This window comes from Hemitrygon akajei, unplaced genomic scaffold (assembly GCF_048418815.1).
Source record: "Hemitrygon akajei unplaced genomic scaffold, sHemAka1.3 Scf000129, whole genome shotgun sequence".
NCBI lineage: Eukaryota > Metazoa > Chordata > Chondrichthyes > Myliobatiformes > Dasyatidae > Hemitrygon > Hemitrygon akajei.
This window is the reverse complement of record NW_027332015.1, coordinates 942,225-960,946: the sequence shown is the minus strand read 5'-3', so window position 1 is coordinate 960,946 and position 18,722 is coordinate 942,225. Positions and strand designations below refer to the sequence as shown.

The 18,722-nt window shown below is 45.3% G+C and overlaps 1 pseudogene; it reads left to right on the top strand.

The window, feature by feature from the left end:
* The first annotated feature begins 4,206 nt into the window (after window positions 1-4,206).
* On the top strand, window positions 4,207-5,169 carry LOC140723712 (N-acetyllactosaminide beta-1,3-N-acetylglucosaminyltransferase 3 pseudogene; annotated as a pseudogene).
* Window positions 5,170-18,722: the final 13,553 nt, after the last annotated feature.

Here is an 18,722-nt window from a genome sequence, read left to right as displayed (position 1 = left end):
GATTTTCTCCCTCTGTACCTTCCATAAGACCAACAATTTTGATATTATTTCATCTACTTGAGTCTTCAACCGCATCTATTTTTTCCAACATCCGTTTTCTTTTTATTGTCCAGGCAAGATTATTGTCTTCTATCTTATCTATTCTTTCAGTATTTTCTTCCACTTTTACTTCCATTTCTTTAACTTTATTATCCATCTTCTTTTGTTTTTCCACCACATTATCGAGTGTATTCTGCATCCTTCTTATAGCTTTTGATTCATTCATAATATATATGAGGATATCTTTTATAACTCCTTTAATCTCCATTTTCTTTTCCTCTTCTTCTTCCTCTGAATTTCCCAAAGAGTCTGACTCCACTTCCGATATAATTCCAGTTTCCCTTCTAGCCGTAGTTGGGATTTGTAGTTTTGTTACTTTTGCTGATATCTGTTCATGCACACTTGTTTCTTCGCGCATGCATTGTTCTTGCCGTTTCGTTTCGAGACCGCCGACATTGCTGCAACTTCCTGTCCCGCATCATCAGAAGTGCCATGCACTTCGCCGGGAGGAGATCCAACTTGAGTCCGAGGCTTCGCCGATACGGTTAGGCCTTTTTTCCCCGCCGATTTGCGCAGTCTTCGAAGTAGTAGCTTTCTTCTGTTTCGGTTTAGGAGCCATATTATAGGATAATCCTGAGTTATTTATAAATAGTTTCTAGTCGATATTTGTTAACTCTTCTTCATTTAAACCTTATTTCATTACTTTTTACGAGGGAGCTGGATTCCCAACGTCTTGATCCTACGTCATCACGCGACGTCCCCAGATCTTATTGAATTTTTGAAGAGGTTACGAGGAAAGTTGACGAGGGTAAAGCAGTGGATGTTGTCTATATGGAGTTCACTAAGGCCTTTGACAAGGTTCTACACGGATGGTTAGTTAGGAAGGTTCAATCGTTAGGTATTAATATTGAAGTAGTAAAATGGATTCAACAGTGGCTGGATGGGAGATGCCAGAAAGTAGTGGTGGATAACTGTTTGTCAGGTTGGAGGCCAGTGACTAGTGGTGTGCCGCAGGGATCTGTACTGGGTCCAGTGTTGTTTGTCATATACATTAATGATCTGGATGATGGGGTGGTAAATTGGATTAGTAAGTATGCTGATGATACTAAGATAGGTGGCATTGTGGATAATGACGCAGGTTTTCAAGGCTTACAGAGAGATTTAGGCCAGTTAGAAGAGTAGACTGAAAGATGGCAGATGGTGTTTAATACTGATAAGTGTGAGGTGCTACATTTTGGTAGGACTATTCAAAATAGGACAATCATGTTGAATGGTAGGGCATTGAGGAATGCAGTAGAACAGGGTGATCTAGGAATAATGGTGCATAATTCCCTGAAGGTGGAATCTCGTGGATCGGGTGGTGAAGAAAGCTTCTGGTATGCTGGCTTTTATAAATAAGAGCATTGAGTATACGTCTTGGGGTGTAATGTTAAAATTGTACAAGGCACTGCTGAGGCCAAATTTGGAGTATTGTGTACAGTTCTGGTCACCGATCTATAGGAAAGAGGTCAACAAAATAGAGTACAGAGAAGATTTACTAGAATGTTACCTGGGTTTCAGCACCTAAGTTACAGAGAAAGGTTGAACAAGTTAGATCTTTATTCTTTGGAGTGTAGAAGGTTGAATGAGGACTTGATAGGGGTATTTCAAATTATGAGGGGGATAGACAGAGTTGACGTGGATAGGCGTGTTTCCATTGAGAGTAGTGGAGATTCAAGCAAGAGGACATGAGTTGAGAGTTAGTGGGTAAAAGTTTAGGGGTAACACGAGGGGGAACTTCTTTACTCGGAGAGTAGTAGCTGTTTGGAACAAGGTTGCAGTAGAAATGGTAGAGGCAGGTTCAATATTGTCATTTTAAAAAAAATTAGATAGGAACATGGACAGGAAAGGAATGGGGGGTTATGGGTTGAGAGCAGATCGGTGGGACTACGTGAGTGTAAGCATTCGACACAGACTAGAAGGGCTGAGATGGCCTGTTTCCGTGCTGTAATTGTTATATGGTTATATGTGAGGTGATGGACATTCAGATGAAGTAGAACTTGTACATTGAATGGCAAGGCACTGACAAGTCAGTTCACTGAAAGGCAGGATGGTGAATAAAAAGCGTTTAGCATGCTTGCCTTCATCAGTTATGGTGTAGAGTTTAGGAGCGGGGGATTATTTGCAGTTATGTAATTTGTTGTTGAGACCACTTTTGGAATATTATCTACAATTTTGCTTACCCTGTTATAGGAAAGACGCCGCCAAGTTGGAGAGGGTGCAGAAGAAATTTAGGAGGATGTTTTTGGACTAGAGGGCCTGAGTTACAGAGAGGCTGGCAATGCCGAACCTTTATTCCTTGGAGAATGGGAGGTGACCTCAGAAGTTTAAAATCATAAGGTGTATTGATAAGGTGGATTGTCATTATTGGAGAGTTGGAGAGTCCAACATGAGAGGTCACAGATAGAAGAGAGGAGGGGAAAAATTGAAAAGAGACCTTGGGGATAACCTCTGTACACGGAGGACAGTGAGTACCCGGAAGAAGCTACCAGAGGAAGTGGTTGAAGTGGGTTCAACTGCAACATTTAACAGGCATTTGGACAGGTACATGGAAGGGAGAGGCTTGGAGAGTTATGGGCCAAACTAGACAACTGGGTCTAGCAGGGAGGATGCTGTGGTTGGTATGGACCAGTTGAGCCGAAGGGCCTGTTTAGATCGCATTACTCTAGGATTCCATAATTCTAAAGTGACACAAGTTGCATCCCAGTGCAAATAGTTTTACTTGTACACATCGTTCTGCTATCAGTCACTGGCGTCTTTTCAGGGCTCCTGGCATCCAAGGTTTTACTCATACACATTGTGGATCATGCTAACTATCTGCCCTGTTCTGCTATCAGTTATCTGTGCTTTCTCTGGGCTCCTGGAGTCCAAGGTTCACTGCTCTTCATGAAGCGTAAATTCCTGCCATAGTTGATGCTGGTGCCGTTTTCCTTCAATAGATGTGGGCCTGCGATGGCTTCGCTGTCTTGTCACAATTGCTTACTACTGAATATCTGAGTGGAGTTAGCCTTGCCTTTGGAACTAGTTATGCCTTAGTTGCAGCCTTTCATAAAGTGGCTTGACCAATGGATGGCAGGGTGGGTGGGCCACTGCTAATTTAACTTTGAAAACAATTATCTGGTTAAAATAGAAGCAAAAAGCCAAGGTCCTTGAGTATACTTCACTTTGTTTCTCCTATTGTAGGCATACATAGACCAGGTTGAAATGTCATGAAAATCAGATGTTTTCAGGAGCTATGCTAACCCGTTACCTTCCCTGCACTGCCATACATTCAGTTACTAATCAATGGTCAATAATACATCATCTTCCATAGTATCAGTAACCTGTGAACTCAACCTGAATGGTGAGCGAGCTGGGACCTTCCTCTTTAGAGCAAAGTTGGGGGTGGGGAGGTGGGGAGAGGTGATTTGATAGAGGCGTATAAGCTGATAAGAGGCATAGGAAGAATGGAGAGCCAACAACATTTTCCCTGGGTAGAAATGACTAATATGAGGGGGCATAATGTTAAGGTGATTAGAGAAAAGTATAGGGGTTTGTCAGAAGTAGTATTTTTTTTAAAGAAAATGGTGGCTGTATGGAATGCACAGCCTGGGTAGTGATAAGGGTAGATGCATCAGTGAGATTTAAGAGGCTTTTAGATAGACACATGGATGAAAGAAAAATTGACAGCTTTTTGAGAGAGTAGGGATCAATTGATCTTGGAGCAGGTTAAAAGTTCGGTGCAACATCATGGGCCAAAATGTCTGCATTGTGCTATATTGCTCTTTGTCTCAGTTCAGTTTAAGCCCCGAAAGGAGTGATGAGACCTGTGAAGCGAGGTGGAATAAACCCTTTGGAATCATATACCTTTAAGGCCCAGAAAGAAACTATGCGATTTTCAGTTTAATGACAGAGATGGTATCCTATAGGTAAATTTGTCTTTCTGCTGGGATGGACTGCTTCAGGTCAATTAAACTTTCAGCAGGGCGTCGGGCCCTGCCTATTCCTTACCTCACCACCATTTTGAGGTCAATATTACAAAGCATTAGTGAACCTCATTATAGCTTAACTTCTCATTCTTCTCAAGCATCATGTAAATGTAAAGTTTTCTCTGAATTAATCCATATTTTTCTCTACTTCAGGTGAAAGATGGGAGGACATCGGCGATTCTATGAGAAAGTAGTGCTGGGTGTTCTGATTACTCTGGGATTGTTCTTCATGTTCTGGGATAATAACAAACGTCGAGAGACTGATGATGTTGCAGAAACTGTTCATCGCAAAGATCTGCCCAAGGTTGTTACTGCTGATGCAACTGAATCAGTGCTCAAGTCAAAGTGCCACGCGAACAGGACATTGTTGCACCTGCCCTCATTTGATCAACAGAAAGAGCACATAAAAAACTTCTTGATGTATAAACACTGTCGAGAATTTAACATGATTCAAAATGTCCCAGACAAATGTGGTGGTCGAGAAGGATCTCAGAATGTCTTCCTGCTCCTGGTGATCAAATCTCACCCTTTCCACCCGGATCGGCGGGAAATGGTAAGGAAGACCTGGGGCAGAGAACGCGAATTCAATGGGGTCCTAATTAAGAGAGTCTTTATCTCTGGTGTCTCTCCTGACCAAAAAGAAAGTAGGAAATTGAATCAGCTGTTAGCCATGGAAAACAGAGAACACAGAGATGTCCTACAATGGGATTTCTTGGATACCTTTTTCAACCTCACCCTCAAACAATACAATTTGCTGCAGTGGGTCAGTGAATTTTGCCCCAGTGCTAAATTCATCTTCAATGGAGATGATGATGTCGTTGCCAACACCGATAACATGGTTGATTACTTGCTAGGCATGAAGGTTCACCAACAACTGTTTGTGGGCCGTCTCATTTATGGGTTTGGGCCCAAACGCCAGAAGTCGAGCAAGTATTATGTGCCAGAAATAGTGACCACTATCAAGTCGTACCCACCATACATTGGAGGAGCGGGCATACTTATGTCTGTGTATACAGCTCATATCATTTACCACATAGCCCAAGACCTTGAACTATACCCCATTGATGATATATTTTTGGGAATGTGTCTGGCCAAGGCTGGACTAGCCCCACACTCCCAATAGTGGATTCAGGACAGCTGGAATCAGTGTTCCTTCAACCCAAGATGACTCTTTCAATCCTTGCTATTACCGTGAGTTACTGCTCGTGCACCGTTTTCGGCCTTTCGAACTGCTACTGATGTGGGCTGCGGTGCATGATGCTAATCTGAAATGTGTTCATGCTTCCCAGAAGTCTGCATCTACGGAAAGGACCGCAGGAGTCATGAGAGCATGTAGCAACTGTTGGAATGCAATGCAGTTTGTAAACATGTGTTAATCAGTTGTTTATGCAATGTAAGATGGTTAATTCCTAAATTATATTGGAGGATACATTAATTCATAGGGTTGGTGCCTTTCTACATTCCACAAATGTTTGTAAAGCTGTCAGGTGTCATCACTCAGCCTAATTCTTACTGCACCCATAATGACATTGCAATATTGTCAGGAGCACCGCAATTTAAGTCAATTGTAAAGTTATTCCAAGTGAGCAGTCCTTGTTGCATTGCGTGCAGATAGGTACAGCATGTTCACTTGGGGCATTTGTATAATAAGCCACCAATAAAATTTTTAGTAACAACTATATCTGTGTATTTTTTTCTTGCCGTTTCTTACATGTCCCTTGCAAAATATGAAAGAGACAAATGTGTTTCTTGGACTGGAACTGTGAGAACAACAAAGAATCTAGATCTAGAATTGTCTCAGGGTTGGAGGAATAGAGAACTTATGGTCATCACTTCTGTACTCAAATGTCAGCCTGCATTGTGACTGTGTAACTACATATCAAATAGAAACACACACGCAGGAGATGGCTTTAACTGGAGTATTCACATTGCAGAGAGGGAAAGAGATCAATGAACATGTGGGGACAACAGATCAATATGCATACAGTGTCAGCAGTCCATACGTAGTGCGAAGGGGAGTGGCATTAGATTTGGCAGGTGTCTTGTCCAAGACAATGTACTCGGTTGCCAGTGTCATGTTGCTGTCATTGACACGGCCATCGCTAAGAGGTAAGTCCGGTAGCTTTGACTAGTGGCCAACCTGGACATCGGAGATCTGGAGAGGAGGGGACTTCAATAAGGCTCATTGTCCGAGGGGCAGCTCACGGCACTGCAATAGAGCAATCGGTGACCAATCAACTAGTGGCCAATCGGCATTTGGGATTGATTAGTAAGAGCAAATGAAAGGAAGGTGGGGCAAACCCAGTGGCCGTCGTCTGAGTAGAAACATAGAAAACCTACAGCACAATATGGGGCCCTCGGCCCACAGAGCTGTGCCGAACATGTCCCTACCTTAGACCTACCTAGGCTTTACCCATAGCCCTCTTTTTCTAAGCTCCATGTAACCATCCAGGAGTCTCTTAACCGACCGTATCGTTTCCGCCTCCACCACCGCCGCCGGCAGCCCATTCTACGCACTCGCCTCTCTCTGTGTAAAAAAAAACTTACCCCTGACATCTCCTCTGTACCTACTTCCAAGCACCTTAAACTATGCCCTCTCATGGTAGCTATTTCAGCCCTGGGGAAGCCGCTGACTGTCCACACGATCAATGCCTCTCATTATCTTGTACACCTCTATCAGGCGACCTCTCATCCTCCATCGCTCCAAGGACAAGAAGGCCGAGGTCACTCCACCTATTCTCATAAGGCATGCTCCCCAATTCAGACAACATCCTTGTAAATGTCCTCTGCACCCTTTCTATGGTTTCCATGTCCTTCCTGTAGTGAGGCAACTATAACTGAGCACAGTACTCCAAGTGGGATCCGACCAGGGTCCTATATAGCTGCAACATTACCTCTCAGCTCTTAAACTCAATCCCACAATTGGTGAAGGCCAATGCACTATATGCCATCTTAACTACAGAGTCAACCTGTGTAGCAGCTTTGTGTGTTCTGTGGACTCGGACCCCAAGATCCCTCTGACCCTCCGCACTGCCAAAAGTTTTGCCTTTAATGCCATATTCTGCCATTATAGTGTAGGGACTGCGGTCTGCAGTCAGGTACTCAGGATCACTCAGCATAATGTTGCACGAACATTATTAGCAAAACACTCCGACACAAGACGGGTTTCATTTTGTTACAGACAGAAATGCCAGTTTGGTACTACAAGTAAACTGCATTTCCACATTGGTGGAGAAGTGTGCTGACACCCCTCGCTATCTGTAAAAACTGTGACGAGATGCTAAGGTGTATTCAATATGGACTGTGCCTTTAAAAAGAGAGAGTTGGTGTACACCGATTCAGAGAGAGAGAGAGCACCGAGCAGCTCGAGAGTCTCCATGGTTACGGAAGGGCGGGGCTATATAGTGGACAGCTGGCGCTCAGCATGTTTGGGATATATACAAGGTCAGCTGGCTTTTCAGACAGACACACAGACTCACGGAAGACACGGACAGAAATACAGAAGAAATAGACACTGGATGAACTTTCAGTGCCCACGAAAGGGTGGGTTTTGATCGCAGTGTGGGGAAGGGGTGACTGGTGGAATGTTATCGGTGTGTTTAACCTTTGATAGCTTTACTGCGTGAAGGCGGTACTCTTTTGTGTGATCACAAAACTTTAACACGACTTCGGAAGGCAACGGAAAGATCGACGACATCAGCTTACTTGGAAAACAAATCACCTCTCTCTCTCTCTCTTCTCAATTCTACTCAATATCACGAACTGAACTGACGTCATTCCTATACCATCGTAAGACTGTATCATTTACCACCTAAGCTGAAGAAGTTTGGGGTTTTATATTTACACACTTACATTTGCATAAACTCTGCTAACCTGTTTGGTTTATCAGGTTTTATATTACGAGATTACGTAGATACTACTGAACAGTGTTTTATTTGTAACAATTCCAGACTCCAGGTGTGTTCCATTTATGCTGGTTCTTTTAACCCGTTACGGGGCACGTAACAAAACCGTTCCAACCCCTACATCACACCGCATTTCTGTAAACCCCTTCGACCCCTACAGCACTCGGCATCTCTGCAAAACCTCCATCATCCACCCTGGTGCATACAGACGACAGCCGACCCGAGAAAGATACCGTCGTGTCAGATTGCATGGCTCATTAAACATTGTTGGCCAAAAGGAACTACAGACTGATCAAGGACAGGGAAGCAGACAAACCAGTTCTCTCTGTTTCCCCCCATTTTGTTGGCTACGAACTGCTTCTTGCACTGGAATAATTTAATCAGAGGAACTGAATGTGGACACAGGAAGCTTCAGGTAATGATCTGCTAAACCTGAGACCATTCTCAAACAAGTCGCCATTTGTTATGTGAAGGGCGTGGATTCTGAACTGATTCTTGACTCTGGGACAATCTAATCAGAGCAATAAACCTGAGACCATGCTCAGAAGAGTAGCTACTTGTTAAGACAAATGTTTTGAACCCATTTTCCAGCTGGTCCAGATTCCGTTTCATGCTCCGGTACCCTTCATCACTGTCGACTACACCCGTAATGTTGCTGTCAGCGACAGTGTGTAAATCTACGTGGTTTTAGTAGAAATAATAAAATATACTTGTTGGTAAATACAGATTCTCTGTATCTCATTGATCATTGTTACAAGGGATGAATCTTGTCACAGTGGCGCCCATCATTAACATTGCCCACTAACAGGACGTGCCCTCTACACAGTGTTACCATCGGGAAGGAGATACAGAAGCCTGAAAGCTCAGGCTCAGCGATTCAGGAACAGCTTTTTTTCCCCGCTGCCACCTGTATCTCAGTTTTATTTTCTCTATATTTATTTATCCTGTATTTCTTTGTACTGCTACCGTAAAGTTAACAATTTCGCGACGTATGTCTGTGATATTAAATCTGTTCTGATTCTTTAAATGTACCTTTGAAACCTTTGATTCTGATGGAGATGCAGGGGGGATGTGTTAGATCGAACTTACATTAGTTGAAAGCCTATCAGATCCTTGTGTATTGTGCTGTAATATTCTATGTTCTGTGTTCGACCGAGCGTACCGTATCTTGCTATAGTTAAGTAAATCGATTAATTATTTAAAGCTACAACGCCTTGCTCTTCCAGACGACTCTCAATGCGTCGGATAATCAAGTGCAGGAGAATTAAAAAAATATTAGGCCATAAATATCAGTCCCGACCGCTGGATGATCTCGATAGCTTTGATTGGAAGGGACTTGCTAAGTATTATGTAATGATGAATTGTCCTCGTTGTTCTGACTACGCTGGTCATGGGGTATGAAGGGAAGTAACTGGACAAACAAGAATATTAGCGATAGTCAGAATGCGTAGGGGTAGTAGGTAGGTAGTAAACAACAGCAAGTAGTAGGTCATGTCTAACCAATCTCACAGAGCTTTCCGAGGTCGTTATCAAGAATGGTGTGGAAAGCAGGCAGTGGATGCCGTCTAACAGGGACTTCAGCCAGGGATTTTTCAAGGTTCCGTAGGGGAGGATGCTCGAGAAGGTTCAGACGTTTGGCTTTCACGATGAGGTAGTAAATTGGATTGGCCATTGGATTCGTTGGGGAAGCTAGAGTGTGGTAATGGATGGTTGTCTCTCTGACTGCGGACCTGTGATGAGTGGAGTGTCCCAGGGATCGTTGTTGTGCCCGTTGTTATTTGTAATCGATATCAACTATCTGGATGATAATGTCGTTAACAAGATCAGCAAATTTGCCGATGATAGCAACATTGCGGGTGTAGTCGACAGTGATGAAGAGAACCGGAGCATGAAGCGGAATCTGGACCAGCTGGAAAATGGGTTGAAAAGTGTCAGATCGCATTTAACACAGACAAGAGTTAGATTTTGCACTTTGTGCGGACCAGCCAGTGTTGGTCTGACCCAATGAGAAATAGGGCACTGAGGAGTACGACAGGACAAACGAATCTGGGAATGCAGGTTCATAATTCAATGAAAGTTGCGGCGCAGTTAGACAGGGTCGTAAAAAAAGATTTTCGCACATTGGCCTTCATAGACCAAAGCACTGAGTGCAGGAGTTGTGACGTTACCTTGCTGTTGTTTAAGGCTTTATTGAGGCCTAATTTGGAAAAATGTGTGCGGGAAGGATGAAAATAAGATTAAAATAATGCAGAAAAAAATTGCACGGGTAGTGCCGTAACGGATTGAATGTTTTTAACTAAAAGGAAAGATTTCACGTGTTAGCAGTTTATTCCCGAGCGGGTAGAAGACTGAGGGGAGATTTGATAGAGGTATACAACATTATGAGGCGTATAGAGAGTGTAAATGCAAGCGGACTCTCTCCACTGATATCGGGCGAGAATACAACTGACGATCATGGGTGAAGTGTGAAATGTGAAATGTTTAAGGGAAACATGAGGGGAAACTTCTTCTTTCAGAGGGTGGTAAGAGTGTAGACAGAGCTGCCAACACAAATGGTAATTGAGATTCCGAGGCCAACGTTTAAGAGATGATTGGAGAAGTACACGGATGAGAGCGATATGGATGGGCACGGTCCGGGTGAGGCCGATGGCAGTAGGCAGTTTAAATAATTCCTCACTGACCTGACGGGCTGGAGACCCTGTTTCTGTGCAGTGGTTTCCTATGACTGTCTGACTGTGTATCTGGGTTAGAACTTCAGTGTCACACAGCACCGACCAATCTAGAAAGTCGTTGGTACTGTTCGATCCATCTGTCCTTGCAACATTGAAGTAATTTGGATGGTTATTCTGTATTGTCCAATTGCCTGCGATGGTTTTGAAGGGAGGCAAGTGTGAGCCTGATTATTTGCTTTGTCTTCGCTGCGTTTTTAGTTTGTGTAGTTTTGTATGTTTCATTTATTATTGACTTCAGAGAGAGACACGCATTCCACTCCGGCCATGTGGATTCAGGGTTAAATGGATCGAAATATAAGCGTACCTACACCCGATATGATAAAACCACGATTCAGAGGTAAATTGGCATTTGGATAAATTGGTGTGTACTTGAATTGGGAATTGGGATTGCCATTTTGGACGGCTGGTTCTTTTAGTGAGCACCAGTAGCTGCAGCTGAACACTTTGAAATTCTGGTTTCTAGTTGTAGGGATCCACTGGAAAAGATGCTTTGAAGTCGTTGTAGCATTTGCCCTGTAATATGTAAATGACAGGTCAGTTTAGAAAACGCGCTGGTGCAGTCAATCACTCAGCGATTTGCTGACGTCGTCAGCCCTCATTCCATTAATTATTCAGGTGCTGCTGTGTGATCAGATTAAATCGATTATTTCCTCAGCCCTATTTCTGAGAGCACTGGTAACTGCAGACTCGCAATAGAGTTGTAAAGTGCAGCAGAATTTCGACTCTGCTTGAGGAACACGGCTGCGCTCTGTCTACCAGCCAGAATTCACTCTGTCTACTGCATCATCTGCCTTCTGTTAGGAAGCCAATTCTGAATCAATACAGCCAGGTTTCCCTCGATCCCATGCCTCCTGACTTTCTGAATGAGTCCATTATGGGGAACTGATCAAACTCCTGACCATAATTAATGCACCCACATCGACTGTTCGGATTCTTCTGTTTGTTTTATTTTCACTTTCAAATAATTCAGTCCGACTCATTAAGGACAACATGCCATGTTCTCTCTCCGCAGCCAGACTACGTTTCTCCAAATACTCATAAGTTCCTTCTTCAATAATCCTCTACAGTAGTTGACCCACAACCGATGTAAGACTCGCTGGTCTATAATTCCAAAAACTATCCCTATTATCTTTCGTCAACAAATGAACAACATTTTCCACACTCCAATCATCTAGTTCTACTTCCGTGGCCAGCGAAGACACAAACATCCTGTCCAAAAGTGCAGCAATATCCGAGATCGCCTTCCAAAATTACCTGGACTATATCCCTTCCGGCATCGGGGTATCATCTATCACAATGTTTTCCAAATTTCCAGCGCATCCTCTTTCTTAGCGTCGGCATGTTCTAGCATATCTGCCTTTTGCCGCTGTGTTCACATTGATCAATGTATTCAGTGAGGAGCTTCACCGCCTCTTTGGACTCCAGACACAAGTTTTCCTCTTTTACCTCTGATCTGCCCACACTCTCTCCAGACTCCTCCTGTTCTTCACAGTGCAACTCGTCAAGGACTTCTCAAATCCCCCTATTACTCTTTAAAGTCCATTGCTAAATTCCTTCCTGTCTACATTGTGACTCGCTACAGCCTTACCAGATCCTTTCTTCCTGTTCTGTAAGTATCGTTCTTTCTTCCTCTTGACGTGTTGTTCCAACTTTCTTGTCTCCCAGGGTTACTTTGCACTGTCATCCTTTCCCTGCGTCACTGAGACAAGCCTATACTGAACCCTGTGTAAGTGCTTTCTAAACAATCCCCACGTATCTGTTGCGCAATACCCCGAGTGCATCATTTCCCAATGTACGTTCCTAAACTCCTGCCAGGTAGCGCCTTAAATCGCTGACCCCCAATTAAATAGAAGCCATGCTCCCTGGTCCTAACTCTGTGCAAGGTAAATGTCGGGGAGTTCTCCCTGTTGTACTGAAATGCGGACCCGCGGAAAGATCTGTCACCTGACCCGTTTCCTTTTCTAATATTTGATCTGGTATGGAAAGTTCGTCAGTCAGCCTTTCTTCTTACAGTGACATGAATCCTTCCTGAACACAACTGAGAGTTTATGCCATTCCTAAACATTTTACCTTGGGTAGGTGCCAAAGACTATCAGGGCAGTTGCAGTTGCCCGTGCCAATAACGGCTCATGTCCAGTTTCCGCTTCCCGGTCGGTTACTCACTGTTCCCGTTGCGTTTTTTTTTTGTTAATCTTGTGGGCGGCTGTACAGAATACTCCAAATGGGGAGATCGTGCCCATTTCAAAAGGGAGAACAGAAGCAGTGTTCGTCTCCCAGTCTATTAACAAACGAACGCTCCACGTTGTCCTCCCTTTCTGCAGCTGCGATACTATCCCTGTTTTCCCATCGCACTCACTTTACACTCTGTTACCCGACCCTGTCCATTTTGAAACACCTAAAACCCGGAAATTCCTGAAGCCATCCCTGCCCTTGTGACAGTCGAGTGTCTGTGATAGTTTGGAACATACTTCAACCAAAGTGACAATCACGCCAGCAGCATTGAACGTTTGTATTGCTACCGACCTGAACGGTATGTAGTCAGCAATCTTCCGCCAATTCTGCAATTTCCGTATGACCAGGCGTGTCATTGTTTGAATAAATTGTTTGAATTTATGACATATTTGCCAAACCTGTTCATTGTAAAACGACTTTATTTGAAAACAAAAAGCTGAATTGCCATTAGACGCGGGCGTTATCTACACAGATGGCCATTTAATGTAAACACATACTTCATTCCATTCCTCAGCTCTTCTCTGAATTTCCTCTGTGTCAGTGTATAGATACAAGTATTGGTGCACATGCTGAGACATTGTAACATGAAACCAAGTTGTTGGAAGATATATACCGGGGAACTGAAATATCTGTCCTGGTAAAGATGGTTTTGCACTTGCCATTTTAGAGAACGGGCTACATAGGGCATCCAAAATAATATGAAATTAGCTGATATAGAAAACAGCAAAATCATCGATTTTCTGCGTTTCTCCACCTCGGCATCTTTCTGATTGTCGCTGCTGTGCCGAAGCCTTCTGCGGACTCTATTTGCCACAACGATATGTCTTACGGTAAACCCATTAAACACCAGTATTAAGCCGATTGGTAGCAATGGTGTTAAAATACTGATCAGTAATTGGTATCCTCTCCACACGGGTGAAGTGACGTATTCATATGTGCGGGTGCACCGCCACGGCATGTTGTCAATGATGACGTAAGGTTCAATGGCAAAGTATAACGGGAGACATTTCCCGCAGCTCACTATAACCACGGTCACGATAACCACTGTTGCTGTTCTCTCGGTGCAGTATCGCTCCCGCAGCTTTCGGCAGCATATGGCGATGAAGCGATCGAAGGTAAAACTGACCGTAAACCAAACAGAACAGTCCGTCGCTACTCGGACAAATACAAGTGTCAGAGCGCATACAGGAGTGATGAGCAGGGATCTGGAATAAAGGTAGATATTGTTGGTCTGTTCCAGTAAAGCAGCAACGATAACCACCATCAGATCCGCTGTTGCCATTCCAACCAGGTAACGGTTGATGCATTTGGAGAGTCCGCATTTTCCCCGAGATAGGATCAGAATCGCCGTTAAGTTAACTGCAAGAAATTTGGAAACAAAATAGGAATATTGTCAGCTCCCTGAATGCCCCCATTCTACCGATGCTATGCAGGGTGTGGTCTGTTTGGAAGTGGAAAGCGGGAATCCAGTGTGTGCGGTCCCCGTCGCTGCACTCCGGCTGGAGGACAATGACGGATGTGAGTGTCTGTGGATTGGCGACATCCCACAGTTTAGAGCGAGGCATCCGAGTTCCACGACTCACGGACCGGTGAGCAGTCGATCGCCACAGTAAACAGCACCATTTCCATTACTGGGGGTGAAAGAGCTGAAGAGTTTGCAGCGGTGACAAAGTGGAATCAAAAGATGCAAAACACAATTTATCATTTACTGACTTATGTTAGAACAGACCCACGTGTCGAAAAATAGACTGGACCGTCAGTTAAATAAGCTGCCACGTTGTTATAATGTCGAAGTGTCTGCACTGATAGAGACTCGGACCGAGAAAAGCGGAGACCAGCATCACTTCAGAAAGCCGAGCGAGGTGAAATTCTGAAACAATGTCAATATCGTCACGAACATAATTGACAGAAAAATCACTTCGATCAAAGTACGAAAATAAAAATAATACAATTCAGCCGATGGTAGCATCTGTGCTCAGTAACAGTGCGGATACCACAGCAGAGTGACGACGGCACCATACATAAAGTAACCAGCTCCGGCATCTTACCAGGGACACCAACCGCTACAAGTGTGGGATAGTAAATGGCCGCGATGTAGTAAATCGCAGGATATCCCATATTCCGTCAGAAGCAGCGTTCAGTTGTCCGGAAAGTTTCAGCTGCTCAGATGGACTGGTCATCGGTTTAGCAGACTTTTATTGAGGTGAAAGCAATTCCACTGAGGTACTTTGCGTGGCTATCACGTCAGGGACATTAGTGACAACCAACTGCACAAACACTTAGGTTAAACTATTTTTACTCACTGTTCCCGTGTCATTAATTTGACTCCTCAAGGGATATTGCAATCTATTTACTTTAAAACAAAATATGATGTGAATTTTCCATGTTATTTTCCATGATAACTTGCTTCAGCGAATGTGCTTCATCTTGATGTGGATTTATTTTGTAACATTTGACGAAGCACATTCACTTCTGAAATTGAGGGAGAGAGTCTTTTGGGGGGAAATGGAGAACACGTCTTTATTAAAGGGGAACATTCGTTCATTCTTTTCTTTCGTTCGTTCCAGTCATCCCGGGGCTTCGAGTGATGGAAATCAGCGTGACAGCTGACATGTGTTTCAATAAAATACACTTCACATATTCCTCCATATACTGTAAATGATCCACAGCGATATTCTGGAGACCTGTGATCAAAAAGGGAGCGTGTCCTTGGGAAATTAGCGAGGGCTGTGGACAGTTTGAAGAACAACGTTTTCCAGCACACACTTGGCCGGTTTGGCAGGAAACTGACCTCTGCCAGTGAATGACCTGACCACCCCACACCCGTGACGTGCAATTCAGTCTAGAATTCGGATCACTGCAGGACTCCACTGATCACAAGCATCCAGGGAGAAAACGCTCCATCCACAACAATCCGCTGCCTTCTGTGGGCGTCAGTTGTGAATCCAGCAGCCAACCTTCCTGGATACCAAGTCTTTTAACGCTCTGAACGGTCCTACTATGGTTAACCGTACTAAGTGCCTTGTTAAAGTCCAGTTATACCATATCAACTTCTCTATCTTTATCAGCGTGCTGCGTCACCACCTCAGAGAATTCAGCCAGTCTCGTGAATCATGACTTGTCCCTCACAAATCCGTACTGATCCTCCCTAACCAGGTTTTGCCTGTCCAGATTATAGTAAATCCTGTTTCTAAGAATCTTCTCCAATAGTTTGCCCGTCATTGAACTAGGACTCAGTGGGTTGAAAATTACAGGGTTATCCCTGATCCGGTAGATTCTGCGGCCAGTGATAACGCAAATATCATCGCGAAAGGGCGCAGCAATCTCTTCCTCCCGCTTCTCGCAGTTTATATAAGTTTGTATAAGTCCTCATACAACTTATCTATCCAAGTGATTTTTCTTTCAAAAGTTGCAGCACATCACCTCTCTTAACCTAGCCATATCGCACATCAGCCTCCTCACGCTGTCCTCACAAACGTCAAGGTCCCTCTCACTGGTGATTACTGAAGGAAAGATTTCATTGCGGATCTGCCATCCCTCTCCCCGCCTCCACGTGTCCGTTTCATCTTCTATCCCTGACCGGTCCTACTCTCACTGTAACTATCCTCTTCTTCCATACATCTAGACTGCTTTGGAGTTCACCTTAAAGTTACTGAATACCTTCTGTAGAGGTTGAGGTGAACGGTTACCCTCGACCCCACCCCTACAGGGCACGAAAGGGAAGAGAGGCTGCTCTGTACATAGTCCCGGGAAGGTCCCTCCAGGTTAGATCCGTTTGCGCTTGGGACAGAAGCATGCCTCAGGCCTAAAATGCTAGGCTGGAGGCTGAGGGCATTCTGGGTCGCAGGAGGAGGCTAAGCACCCGGGGTCTTCCTTTCGAAGAGGAGAGGGAGTTGAGAGCCGGATGCTGCGAGGTATGGGCGACTATGACACGCACCAGCTTTTCGCTCAGGGAGGGGAAGATTCCTCTCGGGCACGCCTCCAGCCTGCACTTAGCTCCAGCTGCGGCTACAACCAGCTGACGGGACAGAAGGCCGGCTGTGTTCACGTACTGCATGGATCACTTAGGGGCCGTCCGGTCCGAGAACTGCAGGGGGCACAACATAGGGCGGGTAGGGCTATCTCTGCGGAGTGTAGGAGAGAGAGGGAGTGAGGGTCAGGTAGGAGAGGTAGGGCGTCACGGAAGTGGTGATTGTGGAGACAGGAGGGGAAGGTGATGCTGGCGAAGACCGATTGGGGAGGGAGATCGCGATACGTGTTGGAAGGAATGGATTCAAGTTGTCCGGGAGAGAGAGTGGTCAGCACGATGGAAAAGAGCGAATGTTTCACAGGGACTGTACAATGGTGGGAGTGCAATCCCATAATATCCTGCGTGTCGGAAAGCCCTCGAAATCCATAACGAACAGAAGCCTTTTCACTGACTGATAAAGCCGCACCCTTCCTCATCCTCGTCTCTCTCTGTCAGCCCCTAGGGACCCTGTCTCTAGCACCGACTCTTGGTCTGCCGTCCCTCTCTCACTAAAACGTAGTTTCGCCCCCACCCCTACCAGGCTCGCTCATAATCTATCCTCCCAGTCTCTCTCCCGCTACCCACTCTCCAGCCCTGGCGTCTCTCCCAGTCTCTTCCTTCCTCCAGCGTCCCTCTCTTCTCCCTCTCGCCACTATCCTGATTGTCACTGTTTGGCCCTGAAAGGACTTCCTCCAGTCTCACTCGTATCCCACTTTCTCTACGTTGTTTTCCCTCGACTCTCTATTCCTCCTTCATCTTTCTCGTCCGTCTCTCTCTTCCCCCCCCTCCTCTCTCTCTCTCTCTCTCTCTCTCTCTCTCTCTCTCTCTCTCTCTCTCTCTCTCTCTCTCTCTCTCTCTCTCTCTCTCTCTCTCTCATCCCCTGTCTCTGCCCATGCCTGCATCTCCCTCTTACTCAGAATCTCTTTGCACCGTGTCTCTATCGTTCAACCCTTTCTATGTCTCTCCTGCAGCCCCTCTCTCTTTCTCTGCCGTATATTTTCCTCGATTATCTACCGAGATTTTGTCCCTGTCTCTCTTCTCTTCTCTTTTGCCCTCCGTCACTCTCTTCCCCGTCTCTCTCTTCTCTCCTCTCCGTCCCCGTTTCTCTCTCCCTCACGCCTACCCGTTTCTCTCCCCCGTTTCTCTTCCTTCCATCTTTCTCCCGTCTGTCTCTATGTGCTGGCAGTCTCTCATTTCTGCCCCGGGTGCTCCGCCACCCCCAGTTTTTCTCTTATCCTCCGTTTTCTCTCACCCCACAGTCTCTCTCTCTCTCTCTCTCCCCCAACAAGGCTCTGTTTCACTCCCAGTCTATCTTTTCCTGCCAGTTGCTGGTGCCGGGGTGGGTCAAGTTGTCGGCGCGACTGGTCGCAGCCGCTTCTTCGGGGTCAGCAAGAGTTGCTAAAGTTGCACTTAAGCGTATGTTTAATGGTGGCAATGTCCTGCTGTACGTTAACAACGCCAAGTGTTGTAGGTGTGCACCACCAGCGAGTTGCTCGCAGTCGGAGATCCTGAAGGAGCAGCGCAAACTGCTGCCTGACTCGATGGAGGCTCACAGTTAAACAGCAAGTCGCCGTCACGGCCTATTTCCTTGTGATCGCAAGACCGCTTTGGACGTTGTTAATCGGGTACGCTGCAAGCTTGATTCGTTGGTGTATTGGGTGCGATCAGCGGGCGGATGGAGAGGGACGAATCCTCGGTCGTAGCGAGGGCTAAACCTGAACCGACGCTCTGTGCAGCGGCCCGGAGTGAGTTCGTCGCCTCCGCTCTTCACCGGGGGCTGTGTGGCACAGAGTCCAGA